Below are 14306 nucleotides of genomic sequence, written 5' to 3' on the forward strand. Positions count from 1 at the left end.
AATTGGTGAATCAAAATTGCCTGTAGGTATGAGTATGAGTGTCAATGGTGTGTGTGCCCTGCAATGGATTGGAGACTTGCCCTGTGTGTGTTCCTGCCTCTGAGCAATGCATGCTGGGATAGGCTCCAGCCACCCCACAACCCTGACCATGGAAAAGTAATCAGTGCTTTGTCACTAGATCTAGATCACTCATTTATTTTTCACTTGATGAAACCTTTGCAATAAGAGACTGCCATTAAATGTTGACACTGTAAAAGTAATATTGACCTGTAAATAATAATAATAATAATAATAATAATAATAATAATAATAATAATAATAATAATAATAATAATAATAAATAAAATACCTGGATGTCCTTAATGCTGATTAGAATAGTTAAGTCTTTTGATACCAGGTGTCTGCTTGCATCTTCATGTGTTGTTCAATACCACCATTTTATTGCAGCAGTTCAACTGGCTGAGAAAAATTAAACCTGATAAACCCACTGTAACATAAATTAAATAATGTAGGAATGGGGAAAAATCATGTATTTGTTCATTCAAAGCCTTCAGTCTCTGGAGAGGCAAGTGCAGTATGGCCTTCTATCAAAAGAGGGTGGTGCTTAGACTTGAAATGTAATATCTTTACTTGTAACCCTTGTATAATTGCAAATGTCTTAGTGCATGTTAATGCTTTCTTTAAGTCTGCCAAAGTACAGTAATATCACAGCAAGCCTTTTTAAATTATGCAGATACAGTCCCAACACACAGCAACACTCTCACACGTACATAAGTTCAGGACAGAGCTTCTAATGACAATGCACTTAGGAACTGTCCATCTGCACCCAGCTTAGCTTGGCATGTTGCTTCACTCTCAGAGGAGAGAAGCTTGACCTGCGGATCATAAGGTTGTCATCGAACCCCCCACAATTATCAATAGCAATTACAAACGTACAATTAACGCAAGAAAATTCACTGCCCCTCTGCTTCTAGTGTAAATTAACCTCATTTCAGTAAGTAATTCAGCAGGCCATTGATTCACCAGGAGCATTTAATGAGGGTGTAAATTTCCCTGGTATATACACCAAAGCAGGCCTGTCCTTGCTATATCAAAGGGCCATTTTTTTCAGGAGCAGATTCTGTTAGGGTAATTCAGCTACATTTTAATTGGACTGCTCACTGACCACATTATGCAACAGCAGTGGACATGCTTTTTCTCTACACTGTAGGAGGCCATGTGGGAAGGCACATCAAAGCTTTCCCAATTTTCCAAGTGCTGACTATCTGACTTTGTAGGTCCTGTGTGGGCATAATGAGACTCCCGCCCCCATGCCCCCCAATCAAGTCCATCTCATATTTATTTTTGCTATGCTATGTTAATATAGTCTTTAACTATTGAACACTTATTGCAGCATAAAGCACAATTTGTATCTGCAATGTTTATTCATCTTCACTGTAAATTATGAATTAGTTCTTAATTGGCCTTCTTTTTAAATGAAGTGGTAGTGAATGAACAAATGTAAATACCTGGTGCCAGGATGAAATCAGGTGTCAGACAATTTAGATGAATATACAGTGCAGTGTGTAAGTATTTGGACAGTGGCACTTTTGCTGCTTTGGATCCATACTCCAGCACATTGGATTTGAAATGAAATATTAGGGGGGGAAAGAAAATTAGGTTAAAGTGCAGACTGTTAGCTCAGTGGTAATTTGAGTGGTATTTACATCCATATCAGGTGATCCCTGTAGGAATAGCCTTTTTTTATACAAAAACAATCACCCTCATTCAGGCTCTCATGCTTTTTTATTTATTTATTTATTTATTTATTGTCCAGTAGATGGCAGCAGTAGATCTGCAAATTAACAGAATGTGGCAAATAATTTATTTTGACTGGAAGAACGCATATGAATGTGCGGGCGTGTGTGCATGCTGTGTGTGTGTGTGTGGGGGGGGGGGGGGCATATATACATAAGCACACATGAAGCACACATGAATGGCCACAGTACACACATGAGAACATGAGAATATAATGCTGAATACATGCCAATCAGCCCATCTACAGTAGGCTCACCCTCCAGCACTGCACATCAGGCCTGAACTTGAACTGTGGTTCTCAGCCTGTACTCTACTGCCTGGGAAGCAGTTACAGCTCTGTGTAAATACTCCCTAAAATGTCTGTGGAATTAACCTGCATACTGTATGCTGTCTTGTTCTACTGGCAGAACTAGCATTGACATGCTAGTACAAAATGCACATACACTCACTGAGCACTTTATTAGTAAACCTACTTATTGTCGGCTGACATGACATGTTGATGGAAATATTTGACTACAGGTTAACTACAGAGGAAATGCCCTTTTCCCATGCCCTTACACTCTAAAAAAATGCTTTAGGTACTTCAAATGTCTGTGACAAAAAGAAAGACATTAAATAAAACCTCAGCCATGTGAGTGCAGGCTCTTGGTTGTCAGAGGAATGTGACAGTGTGAATGCTGGTTGATATGAAGGTTGTAGAGTGCAGTGCAAAAATATGGGCACCCCTGGTTTAATATCTGTTTAATTCATCTGAACACTAAATTTGAATGCAAGATTGATTTTTATTTTTTATATAAATTATAATAAAGGAAAAGTTTATTTAAAAAAGTATATATAGTATAAAGTATATATATTACTAAGGCACCGACACAGGTGATTTACTCGTTAGGGCTTCAATGAGTCAGGTGAGCATAACTCCAGGGCCAAACTTTAGTAGAAGCAGAGTCCTTTTTTAGAAGTAACTGCATGCCTTCTAAACTATCCAACTGCAGTGGCTGTACTGCCTGGTGTTCCTCAAAACATTGTCCAAGGATTTCAGAATAACGATAGTTCATTTCCACTACAAAAACTATTTCAATATTTCAAACTACCTATTTCCACTGTCAGAAACATTATTAGAAAATGGAAGATAAATGGAACAGCAGGAGGCAAGGTCTGGAAGACCAAGAAAGATTTCAGATAGAATGGGCCGAGGCCTGGTGAGAAATGCACAGAACAACCCACACGTCACTGCAAAAGAGCTGCAAAGAAGAGAGGCAAACACAGGTCTAGCTGTTCACAGGATAGCAATGCAACATACTTTAAACAGCAAAGACCTACAGAGTTGCCAGAAAAAACGACCTCCACACAAAATTAAGCGTCTGAAGTATGCAAAAGAAAACACTGAGAAGCCTGAAGCCTTTTGGAACAATGTGCTTGGACTGACAAAACCAAAACATTTTTAATAAAAAGCAATCTTGTGTTAAAATGAGAAGAAATGTGACATGTTTAACATTCGCTTCTATTCACTTAGATAGGCTTTTAGACCAGGGGTGCTTTTTGCACCCTACTGTAGCTTCAGGGTAAAGAGACAACAGCAGTAGTAGTTACTTGGAGGCACATGGAATTATTCAGACAGAAATGTAATGATTAAAATTGCAAAACATTGCAAAATGGACATATATTGTACGTGGTTGTGAAGGTATGATGTCACTCCATGTCTTAAATATGGTAAATGCACCCTGTGGGATCTGTTACAGGATCTGATTCATGCCATCTTTTTGGAGGTTGATAAAATTGAGTTTGTCTGTTTTGCAAGCCCCAATTCACACTGGCATTCATAACCATTTTAAAAAATGAGTCACGTTTGTGTGCTGTGGGACCTGATTCACTCCTCTCAAGCTGTCAGCATCCAAATTGGTGGAATAATTGTTTTCTGTTTAAATGTGCTTTTTTTCCACAGCGGCACACTGTTTCCCAAGAGTTCAGCTGGATTGGCTGTTAAAAGGCCGGGGAATCATCTGAAATGATTTTTGTTTTGCAATGCCCTCTGGAAAATAAGAATTGAGAAGTGTTGCCTGACAACCTGTTTGCAAATGGTACCATGCAAAATAATGGATTGATCTGTAATTTAAAGCCACTAATATCCTAATTAACACTATCACACTATCTAGCTTAGAGTATTGGCACACCTAACCTGAAGATGAATCAGACAGGCACCCTGGACTGAAAAGTGACAATTGCGTAGTTATTCTTCTCTGATTCTTCATGTTACTCTTTCCTCTATAATCCGGGACATCCAGGGAAGTTGAGACACCTTTTTTTGGTGGTGGTTGTGGTGGGGGGGGGGGGTTCTTGGTCCAATAAGTCAGCTATCCGCACTATCCCCCCACACAGATATAATAAAATTGGAAACTAACAAACATGTCACCACTTTTCCACAACAACCTTTTTCGACCTCTAGCAGTCTGGCTTCAGGTATATAACCACTCAACAGAGATAGCTCTCGGAGCTACCAATTTCTTCTCTACGATTTCTGTGAAAACGTCTTTTTCCTTACAACACATGCTACCCAGCTCATTATTAAAGCCCTTGCTGGACCACTGTGACTCCGAGCTGGACTGCCCCACAGGTACCATTATCTCCCGGCACCGCTCATTCAGACTGCCGCTGCTCATGTCGTCTACAATCAACCAAAGTGTGTGAATGTCATGCCTCTCCTCATCTCCCTCCGCCGGTCACCAATTTCAGCCCGAATAACACACGCTTGGCCCATGCTATAACCTACTGTAGCAAGAAGGATATGAACCACTTGCCTGGAATCTGTTATCAGACTACACTCTGTAAGGCTTGATAATAATAATCCGGTCTGCTCCTCATCCACTGGTTACCTGACTGTCCCTCCCCGAAAGGGGCCCCCCTCTCATTCACTTCTGTTCTTAACCCCGCCCCACACCCACCCAGCGGTGCGATAAACTCCTCATCTCAGTCGGGCTAAAGAGTCACATCCCATCTGCTATTCACAGACTGAAAACGCATATATTTCAACTGTGCCTTTGCCCAACTAATGCTGAACATTTCACATAGGTCTGCTGCCCCTACCTATGCTGGGTAAAGCTGTGAAACTTCCGGCAAGCGCGCAGTTTGCGGGAAGGAAGCAGGGAAATGCAAGGTCCACACCTGGACTACGTTAGTGCAGGCTTTTAAATGTTCGCTCTTTCCGCTGTGACCAGGGAACAGCCATTCGGAGATAACTGCATTTCTGAGAGCTGTAAGGGAAGCTAAAAAGCTTTGTTTTAATTTTGCTTTATTATCTTAGTTTACTATTTTTACCCCGATCCTGTGAGGGTGAAGGAAGATGATTTTTTGTATGTGCTCTCTCGCTCTCTCTCTCCTCCCCGGTCCAGTGAAATAAATAAAATAGATTTTCCCTGTTTTCAGCTTGTCTATCCACTCAGGGGGGTATCCTCTCCCCTGACCTGCTATCTTTTGTAAAGTGATGTATTGATTACCAGTCTAGATTTTGACTTTTGATGATTTAGCATGTGCATTGTTCTTTGCTTATGTATGCACTTAATATAAGTTGCTCTGGATAAGAGTGTATCCTGAATACCTAAATGTTATGTAAGTGTAGTACTCTGTAGAACCCTAATTTTTTTAAATCAATGATTGATGAAGGACCAAGAGTATGCTTATGGCTACATATTGAATAGTGCAGGTAGAGATAACATAATTTATTATTGTGCCAGGTCCTGAGATTAATACATAATGTAGCTCTTTCTTTTCCCAGGAGATGGCAGAGAAGAGCATTCCATTCCATTCCATTTGATGATTTGTGAATAGTGAAAAGTTTATTATATGAGCCAGGGATTTCCTGAGAGGACATGCTGAGTGCAATGCTTTGGTAGCATGAACTGAAATTTGTTCACAATGGATAGTTTAAAAGAAAGTGAAGAATGCTAGAGAAAATTATGAATTGTCAAGGAACATGTGATGTTGAAGTGCAATTTTCTTTCATTTGGTACTCTGTGGGGAAATTGAGTGGAAGAAACTTCTGGCCTTGCAACTAATGCATTTTCTGTTCCTCGCTATCTTGTCTCTTTTCTCATTTGCTCAGCTCTCATTTTTATCATCTCTCTCTTGCTCTCTGAGGCAGCTTAAATATTTAAGATGAGTAAAATGTACCACCATGAATAATAAAAGCAAAACTTGTTTATGATATCCATGAAGAAATACACCAGCACACTTCCTCCAGATGTAAAAATGTTCCCTATTCGTATTAACTTTAAATATATAAATATTGAGTACCAGAACAGAGGACATGCATGCTAAAATTATATTGTGTTTCTCTTCGGTTGTTTTTTTTTTTGTTTTTGTTTTTTTCAACACTATTCACAGGTTCAGGGCATGCCCCTGTTTAACTATCTTCCCTGAACCTGCTGTGGTGCCTCGGGGTGAATCCTGAGGTGCAGAGAGTGGGCACAGCTAGGAACCAACACAGGAGATAGCAGATGTCAGAAAAAATACTTCTTTTTATTTTTTCTGTGTTTTTTTTTTCCGGGGTATCGGTGATAGCGCCCCCCCTCAGGGCAAGGGTAGGGGAAAACTGGAGAAATCAAAGGGGCCGTTTAGGCAAAAAATAAACGAAGATTCTTCCCAGACCGGGGTATTTTCCAGGGCTTCCTCCCTCCTCCCCTCTTCGGCCGCGTCAGGGCTGGCGGGAAACACAAAGACAGGGGGTGAATAGGGAGGTAATTTATCTGGCTCACGTGACCGGCGTCCGTTTCCAGGTCTTCGGTGTTGCCGTCCGTGAAGGTGGGGTCTTCCTCAGGTTCAGTATGGCTGGGCGTTGCAGGTCCTTCCTCTCCCTGCCTTCCACACTCTCACACGCTCAGGAATGGCACCAACTGAGCCTGGCTGCAGCCTCGACCGCGCCTTAAATCCCATTCCCTGCTCATTAGGAAAAGAGGCTGCAGCTGAGTCAGTGATTTTCCACTCTGCTCACTCACGTGCGCTGGCCGGGGTCCTGGACCGCAGGTAGAGGGATCTCTCTCCAAGGTGCTGGTCTCCCCATCACATCTCTAGGCAGATATACCCCTTCGCACACCTCTCCCAATGCGTGACGTCTGCGCGGTTGACCGGCACGGGCCCCTCCAGGGTTCTCCACCCACGTGGCACAACATTCAGGAGCAGGGGTGCCACACTGCGTATCGAGCATCGGAGACCCTTGCAGGCTGCAAGATTCTGGGAGTTACAGGACATCTCCATGGTGGCAGCACCAATTCAGCTCACAAAACTACCATTTGTCAGAAGTGCATGGGGAGTGAGTCATACAAAAGGGTTACTGCAAATACAGTACTTACAAAGCAAGCGTGCGAAAGCCTGCTGGGATTTATGGCACAGCAATGACCACTGTGGTGCTCTTTTATTACCTCCACAGGCCATGTGGACAAGACTAGTTTTGCATTTAGACGGCTTTGTGAACTGAAAAACAGGATTGTGAGGCTACTTGGATATCAACTTAACTTAATTTTGGCACCACAGTGGCTAAGAATGAACAGAATTAATATTTGGGGTTTTAATGGACAGAATTATTATTATTATTCTTTTTTTTTGTACTTACAGCCTTTTCCCATGTATATTGACAAGCAATTATTTGCTGATGAAGATTGCTCAGTTTTTTACACACTTTCACACATTTGCAGATTAAAAAAATACAGTCTTGTAGTCATAGCAACCACCATGTTCAAAGCTTCCTTATACTGTATTTCAGGATGGTTGTCAGCCTCATTTCCATTCCTCTTGCTTGTTTTTAAAAATAACGTATTGTGTTAGAAAGCCAGAAAGAATAGACCTCTGGAATGAAAAGTAAATGGAAAATAATTCAGGCAAGCAGCATTGGTGCATTTGCCTTTTCTCTTTCCCTTTCATTTCTAAATCAACGCTGCTTATGAACAACAGTCGGACAAAAGTACTGTAATGAAGCCATAACCACAGCAATTGTCATGTACAATTATTCTAATGAATGTTAGACTAATTTTTAACTTTGTTTAACTTTATTTATTTTGTGTTTAACTTTATTTATTTACATACTTATTTACATACTTACTTGCTTATTCATCTACTTACATACTTCCTTACTTGTTTACTTATTTATTTACTTACAGTTGGAGTCGGAAGTTACATACAATTTGGTTGAAGCCATTAAAACAAACCTTTTAATCACTCCACAGATTTCATGTTAGCAAGCAATAGTGTAGGTTAATCTACTTTGCACATGACACAAGTAATTGTTTACAGACAGATTATTTCACTTTTAATTCACTATATTTAATTCCAGTGGGTCAGATATTTACATACACAAAGTTGACTATGCCTTTAAACAGCTTGGAAAATTCCTGGAAATGATGTCATGGCTTTAGAAACTTCTGATAGGCTAATTTACATTATTTGAGTAAATTAGAGGTGTACCTGTGGATGTATTTTAAGGTAACTCAGTGCCTCTTTGCTTGACATCATGGGAAAATCAAAATAAATCTGGCAACACCTCAGAAAAGAAATTGTGGACCTCCCCAAGTCTGCTTCATCCTTGGGAGCAAATGCATGAAGGTACCACGTTCATCTGTAAAAACAATAGTAAACGAGTATAAACACCATGGGACCAAGCAGCCATCATACCGCTCAGGAAGGAGACACGTTCTCTCTCCTAGAGATGAACATGCTTCGGTGCGAAAAGTGCAAATAATTCGCAGAACAACAGCAAAGGACCTGCAAGTTTGTAATCTACAACGGTGCTCCACTTGCTCACAACATAACCCCTATCAAATCCAATCAGGCCTTCTGTAATCTTATTCAAATTATCATCTTTGATTTGGCGCCAGATGACACTGTATTGTTAGCTTCATGTTTGCATATAGCCAAATCAGTGCAAAAACAGTCCTGTGAGTGCAACCATCAAAACGTATGCTATCGTACGACACAGATCATGGTGTCCATTACAATGTTAGAATCAGAATACATCAATTGGAACACACATTTGAAAACATGCTAATACAATACATTTCACTACATGAACCATTAGCTGACACAGATTTTTTATTCATATAAATTATGTCGTCACTAGCCCAGCAACAGAAGGCCCACAGGGAATCTACAAGGTTCTCCAAATTACCCACCCCGGCTGTAGACTAGGGTGAGTACCTGCCTTTTACTTTTCTTCTTGTGTCACTTACCATTTACCATTATATACTGCTCAATAATGTCACTAAATATGATGAAACTCAGCCCAAAGTGGCAGCAAAAATCTGAATTCAAAGTTGGCGACACAGCCTGAAATTCTCCAGATTGAAAAAAATAATAAAATAAAAATAAAAACGCAGGGCCGCAGGGGTATGAGTCTTGATGAAAAAAAAAAAAGCAGTCCCTCTTCCCTTTTTCACATCCAATCTGCATTTTGTGTGGGAAGCTCTAGCCATGAGGAACACACATCACACAGGCCGCAACGGCTGGGGTGTCTCGTCACAGACAACCTGCCATGACATGCTCTCCCATATCACTGTCTCCTTCTGTTCAGTTTTGAAATTTACACATAGCAAGAGAGCCAGCCCCCCCCCCCCCCCCCCAATGTATGTTGAAACTACATTTCCCATAGGACAAAGAACAGAACGATAATAGCGTTAGGCTGTTTGCACATTTATATGTAGTCCCCACACCTGCCACTGCAATGTCGGCTGTCAGAAATCCCTGCAAGCATGCAAAATACCACACATCTGAGGCAGCTGAAAACACTCCTTAAAAACAAAACAAAACAACATCAAAGCCAATAATCCTTTACATATTTACAAGGAAATTAAGTTAGGAAAACATACATGAATGCAAAAATGCATACATGTGTACATATTTCCATACATATGTGCAAATATTTCCAGATACATACAGTATTTATTGTACATACATTCACATATATACTTAGTGAGCACTTTATTAGGTATTTATTAGACTTATTTTTTTGTCTTCTGCTGCTGTAGCCTATCCACTCAGAGGTTTGACACGTTGTGTGTTCAAAGATGCTCTTCGGCGTACCACTGTTGTAATGAGTGGTTATTTGCATTACTGTCACCTCGCTGTCAGCTTTGACCAGTCTGACCCTTCTCTGCTGACCTCTCTCGTCAACAAGGCATTTCCATCCACAGAACTGGGATGCTTTTTGTTTTTCTGAGTAAACTCTAGATACTGTTGTGCGTGAAAATCCCAAAAGATCTGCAGTTACAGAAATACTCAACTGACACCAACAATCATGCCGCAGTCGAAATCACTGAGATCACATGTGTTCCCCATTCTAGTTGATGTGAACATTAACTAAAGCTCCTGACCTATATCTGCATGTTTTCATGCATTGCCCTGCTGCCACAAGATCGGCTGATTAGATAATTGCATGAATAAATTAGTGTACAGGTGTTCCTAATATAGTGCTCAGTGAGTGTACATACACATACACACACCTAGCCATGGTATACATAACAGTCAATGATAGATGAGCCATCAACGGCTCATGTACATATTGTTAAATCTAGTCTCCTCCACCTACACAACTACCCCTTTACCTCTTGAAAGAATCCAGGTAAAGCAATACAGGAAATGTGTATTTTGACATTTATTATATGAATCTGTGACCTTTAAAATAGAGAACTGTTAGGGGAAACAGGAACTTCTAGGCGGGTGACCTAGGTCACTCAAATCGCTCTTAACAGTCGAAAATAACTGTCTTGAAGTCACAAGAAAATACTGTGGCTTCTTGGAATTAAGGATAAGGATGCCTTCTGATTGGAGGAGAGAAGAAGTTGGAAGAAGTGTGCGCGCTCCTGGATGTCAGCTGAGCAAATTGGTTGAGAGTCTGCACAGTTGTTATCTGTATTCCTTGCTTACTCTCTCATTAAATAGTTTATCATTTAATTTGGTCTCAAGTGTCCTGTCTTCATCCTCACCTAAACGAACATGCGGAAGAGGAAAAGAAATTCCCCAACACCACTCAATTACCACTCAAGTATCTGCAATGTCTTGACTTACAGAATAGAACCGGGCAAGACCCACCAGGCTGGATACCGAGAATAACATTTTATGGCAAGCTGATATGAGCTGATATGAGCCTCCCACTGTCACTAGCTCCTAGGTCCTAGTTTCCTAAACAAATGGAGTATTCTGGCATGGCATTTGAAGTTGTAGCCCTTATTCTGGATACTCATTATTTGTTCCCAGTTTTGATCATCGTATCCTGCTGTGTTTACTGCTTTAGAACAGTGTCCTTTTCAGCGAACCCTGACTGCTTGGCAACAGTTTCCTCAGTGCTTAAGGCAGGCAAGATATGAGCTGACTCTTCCCATCTGTTGCTCATGGAGAACAACTCATCAACAAATGTTGTGATCGATGCATTGCATTTGTTATTCTATGAGCTATTATCCTCATTTAATGTTATGTAATTGTACTGAATGTTCAATTGTCAGTTGTTTTAACTGTAACAGATGTTTTTACATTTTTACAACTACCGATTTTTCAAAACATATCTTCTTTAAAGCAAAAGGTTTTTTCAGCACAGCCTTTATTTAGAAATGAAAAACATTAATAATTCCATATCTGTAATATTATGCAGCTGCAAATGACTGTTCTACAGGAAATGGGAGGTTATTCAAGTTTCTCTCACTACATAATTAGTGGAATAATCAAAAGAAAAGGAACTGGGCACATTTTAACTGCCTTTCAGATTTGTTTGTGTATTTCCCCCCTCCCCTATGCAAATGATGCAGAACAGCTGTTCTAGCCCCTACATTAACAGAGATAATGTCCGAACCACTTGCATTCAAAACATGAAAATTGCCAGCCTCTTCGTTCCGCTGTTCTGTGACCAATATGCATGAAAATTGGTAAGGCAAATGCACTATTGAAATCAGTTTGGTAGTTTTTATTAGAAAGATGAGTGAAAATATCAGCATTTTCATTTTTTTTTTTATCACCTGTAAAGCATATACATTAAACTGCATATACATCAACAGCTAGCACATCCTGGCATGAGGCATGACATCTTCTCTGTTCATTCTCTTTCACTGACCGCTGCTACATTAATTATATGGATAGCTATCATAGCTAGCAAGATAGGCAAAGCTAGCTAGTAACTGGCTTTGATCATGCTGAAACATTAGCTAGTTTGAACAGCAAAGTTTGCCAAACTTTGTCTCCTATGAATGGTTGGTCACATAGCTAGCTAGCAAACAAATATTTAGCTAACCTGTCCAGTCAGCAGCTATTAAAATGATCTTGTGATGGAGCTGTCATGTTTTTTTTTTTCTTTTGCACTCTGGGGTGAAGTTGCCCCATACGATCTAGGATCAGATTTCCCTCCCCAAATCCTAACCTTAATCATAAGTAAATTAAAAAACAACAGACCCTTGATCACAATGAAAATAGGACTTTCTTGTTTTTATCCTTGTTTTTTTTACCTTGGGCAATGTTGCTATGGCACGCTGGAAAGGAGAAATGTAATATGCTCACACAACCCTACAGAAGTTTCACCACATGCAGTAATGCATGATACAATTAAGCAATTAACATCCTATCATGCTCTGTGGCATGTATAAAAATGGTGAACAGGCCCAGTTGAGCTCGATTTTGGATCAAGGTGGCAAGAGGAAAAGATCTGTGACTCATTATTGGGCCATCGATGGCAGGAGTCACAAAGTCTGCTTGTGTCCCGGCTAGTGTTTCAATGGGAACGGTGATTAAACTGACATCTGCATTAAGCTCTGTGGGATGGACATCTTTAAATAGGGTCGGAAATTGTGTCGAAAGTGCACATTAGATGGCTGCGATGCTTGTGCATTAGTGCGATGTGTAAGGAAAAACAGAAGAGCAACTCTTCCTCGGGTGACTGACAATGTCAACGCAGGACACGATCAGACTGTGTCGGCAAGAACAGTGTTGACAACTACTCAGAGAGGGACAATATAGGAGGATTGCGGTGCATAAGCCTCTCGTTACAAAGATTAATGCATATTTGAGAGTTCAGTGGTGCAAAAACCAGGCCCTGGGCTGCATGGGAAAAATTGATAGTCATCTTCATATTCAGATATGTGGCATACACCAAGATAACAGTACAGGCCTGAATGAACCCATACTGTGAGAGGTTCCGGTGTCTCAGTTTTGCTTTGGGGTTCATGGTTTTCTGGGGCTCTAGTATTTGTGCAGGCTGTTGGGAAAGCAGTTTGTGACCAGTACTTGCTCAGGCAGTCATGAACATGGTTTGATCCTGCAGTATTTGTACAGCCTAATTGTAACAGCTCATTGTCAATATGAAACAAATTTGGGGACTGCTGTAATGTAATTTATTTTATTGCATTTGTATCTGATTAGTTTCTCAAAACACCCGTCGCAAAATTTTGTAGTAAGCAAGTGTCTACATTGCAGTTGTATACTTGTGGAGCCTCCATTTGAAAGTGTATTGTATTGCATTTGAAAGTTGAAATTGTACTTCCCTCTAGGGTCTTTCAGCGAACTTATCCCTGGTTATGGATATGCACTTTGTTGTACATCGCTCTGGATAAGAGCGTCTGCCAAATGCCAATAATGTAATGTAATGTAATGTGTATTTATCTCATTATACTGAATATTATTATTATATATTATTATTATTATTTAAAATGTATTCACTTCTTCCTGCTCTCTCAGAGTTGGTCACCATTACTCATCTATTGCAAAATAAGACTAGTATGTGTTATAAAGTATAAAGATGATAATAAGTTCAGATAATGGTTATTAAATTCCTGTAATATTTTGACACCTGTCACAGTGGACAAAAGACCACCACTGGTCACCTACTACACTTGCCTAGCATCTCATTGTGTGTTTTCTGATTTGTTCAGATTATTGCATTAGAGAATTTTGGTTGCTGTACGTGTTTGTTTCATTAGTGTTGTTCTGTTCACCTGTTTTCCTTGTATTTCAACCCTGAGTGTCTCATGTCTTGTCAGTTGGTCTGTGTTTGCCTTGGTGTGTCTTCTTGTGTTGCTTAAAGCCTGGTACACACGTTCTTCCCAGAAACGAGGATCCAGAATTGAGGCTGGTCTGAACTGATTCTCTGCCCAAATTATCCTGTAATGCGATGTGTTTACAAATCGGTTCTGGGTCATGCTAAATGGAGTCCTCCAAACATTCACACCGGTACCATTTTCCATCCCATTTCCTGCACAATTTTGGATTTTGTTGGCTTGCACCTGCTATAGTGTATGTCAAAAATTAGTTACACATTATCCTCATACCCTTTAGTCAGACAAATCTACTTCACAGCAGGTCAATTTAAACTCTCATACTCCAGAAATCTATAAGTGTTATGCAGCTATAAGTCGGTACATTATAGCTATTCAATCCCTCTGTTTCCCTAGTGTCTGACTGTCTAATAATTAACCTACACAATCCTGACAGGCAGGTGACCCTGTGCCTACTCAGTTCTTTAAATAATGTTCAGCAATGTTTCAGCAAGGTTG

This window comes from Conger conger, chromosome 6 (assembly GCF_963514075.1).
Source record: "Conger conger chromosome 6, fConCon1.1, whole genome shotgun sequence".
Lineage (NCBI taxonomy): Eukaryota > Metazoa > Chordata > Actinopteri > Anguilliformes > Congridae > Conger > Conger conger.